General features: G+C 31.7%; 1 long non-coding RNA gene across 1 annotated transcript; it reads right to left on the bottom strand.

The window, feature by feature from the left end:
* Positions 1 to 387: 387 nt before the first annotated feature.
* LOC115973083 lies at positions 388 to 1,731 on the bottom strand. Its single transcript, XR_004087603.1, has 4 exons — positions 1,641 to 1,731; positions 1,416 to 1,515; positions 590 to 980; positions 388 to 496 (listed from the first exon to the last, which is right to left on the bottom strand). It is a non-coding gene; the product is annotated as an uncharacterized LOC115973083 (long non-coding RNA).
* Positions 1,732 to 2,193: the final 462 nt, after the last annotated feature.

Below are 2,193 nucleotides of genomic sequence, written 5' to 3'. Positions count from 1 at the left end.
AATCTGTGAAGCATGAGACTGCAAAGAATGAAAAAAGTATTAGTAAAATAAAGCTATTCAATTAGTATACTATAACTTGAAGACCAGTCAACCTACGACACATCCTTACCTTGGGAAAAATTGGAATCAGTTCATATTGAAATTTAAAACCAAGAATCTGTGAAGCATGAGACTGCAAAGAATGACAGAAGTATTAGTAAAATAAAGCTATTCAATTGGTATACTATAACTTGAAGACCAGTCAAATCTGTGAAGCATGAGGAAAGCAAGACCTACTGGTTTATGGAGAAGTTGTATATAGGTTTTCGTTTATGGAACAGTTGTATTACTAAGGGAGACAACACATACAAAGCACCAAAGACACTGACCTTTCCTTTGATTGAACCCCTCATGCCTTGAAAATCAACCACAACATGAGCACATGTTAAAATTGTACCATCCTGATCAATTATAGTTCCTGACCCTATACTCTTTCCATTAGTAATGCCATAGAACCCTATCAAACACAAAGATCACAAACAACTGTTAGATCCTATTTTTAAACAAATTAACTAAATCTCAAACATATACAACAACCCAAAATATATACCCTGTGGAACCGAAAGATTTACTACAGCAGGACCAACCCTAGCGGCAGCATTTGCAATTGTATCTCTCCCCAAACAATTGCAACATGGTTTGGGGTCACCTCCAACTGCCCCCAAAGAATTGTCTTTCTTTATATCCGATGATGGAGCCGAACCAACTCTAGAAGAAAATAATGGAAGCATTCCTACAATTTCAAGCTTGAATTGAACCCAAAAACATATATATACATAAATAGGACACAATCTATTGCCAAATAAAATTTAAGAACAAACCAGGTTGCCATGGATCTGATAAAAGTAATGAAGGGTAGGGAAATATGTATTGCGTAATTCGCCATGGTAGCGATAGTGATTCCTGCAGAGCCACAGGAACCTTCACTGCTACATTTGCTCCTAAAATGTTATCATAACAAAAGCATATAAGATTTTTTTTTTTTTATAAAGAACCAATTGGAATTGTTGTGGTCTGTTTGATTTAAGAACATACTAAATAAAACCCAATTCTCAGTTTTGTATTTTAAGAAAGACCCACAAAGAAAGAATCAAAATTTAAACTTTAGCTACATTTGCTCCTAAAATTTATCATAACAACATATAAGATTTTTTATTTATAAAGAACCAATTGGAATTGTTGTGTTCTGTTTGATTTCAGAACATACTAAATAAAACCCAATTCTCAGTTTTCTATTTCAAGAAAGTCCCACAAAGAAAGAATCAAAATTTAAACTTTAATACTTCTCAATTATTCCAAAAAGAAAAAAAGAAAAAAAGAAAAAGCAAAGAAGTGGTAAAAGAATCAAAACCCAGAAAAGAAAATTAGAAGCTTACTGGAATTTGAGTTGCTATTGGCATACAAAAGACCCGACCCGGCATAAGCGATTGCTATGATGCGAAGGAGAGAGTTTCTATTGGAAACTGAGAGCTTTCTCTGCCACAAAATTGTTTCTGTAAAAATTAGATAAAAAATGAAAAAAAAAAAAATTGGCACTGTGAGAATATTAATGAAAGGAGGTTCGGAAATAAAAATGAGAAGATGAAACAGAAGAAGAGTACCAGAAAAATGGACATAGCTTCGATGAAAGCAGAAGACCACAAAAGAAAGAGCAGCTGTGCTTGATTCAAAACCCTAGTTAAAACCCTGGTTTATGCAAGAGAAGGCGCATAAATATTTGGTCCTTACGTTTAGGTTTAGGTTTAGGTTTAGGTTTTAAGAGATTTATATATTCCTACTATGTGGCTGACATGGAAAATTTGTTTTTATATTATATTTAAAAAATGTGCTGACATGGAAAATTGTGGAAGCTTCAAAAGCTTCGGTTTTATATATATATATAGATAATAGTAAAAAGATGGTCAAGTTGACATTTATTTATTTGATTTTTTTTATTAGATAGAACTTCACCTTTTTTTTTATTGATAGTAGCAGTAGGTGTTGCTTTATTGTTATATATAACTAGTTATAGGCCCGTGCAATGCACGGTTTTATGAAAAGACTTATAAAATATATGTATAAATAATTATATATTTTAATAATTATTATAACAAAATAAGTACTAATTTGTTAGTGAATTGAAGTATTGTTAAAAATAATATTTTTTACATTCGG

Source organism: Quercus lobata, unplaced genomic scaffold (assembly GCF_001633185.2).
Source record: "Quercus lobata isolate SW786 unplaced genomic scaffold, ValleyOak3.0 Primary Assembly Scq3eQI_1865, whole genome shotgun sequence".
Classification (NCBI taxonomy): domain Eukaryota; kingdom Viridiplantae; phylum Streptophyta; class Magnoliopsida; order Fagales; family Fagaceae; genus Quercus; species Quercus lobata.
This window is presented reverse-complemented; position numbering and strand designations above follow the sequence as displayed.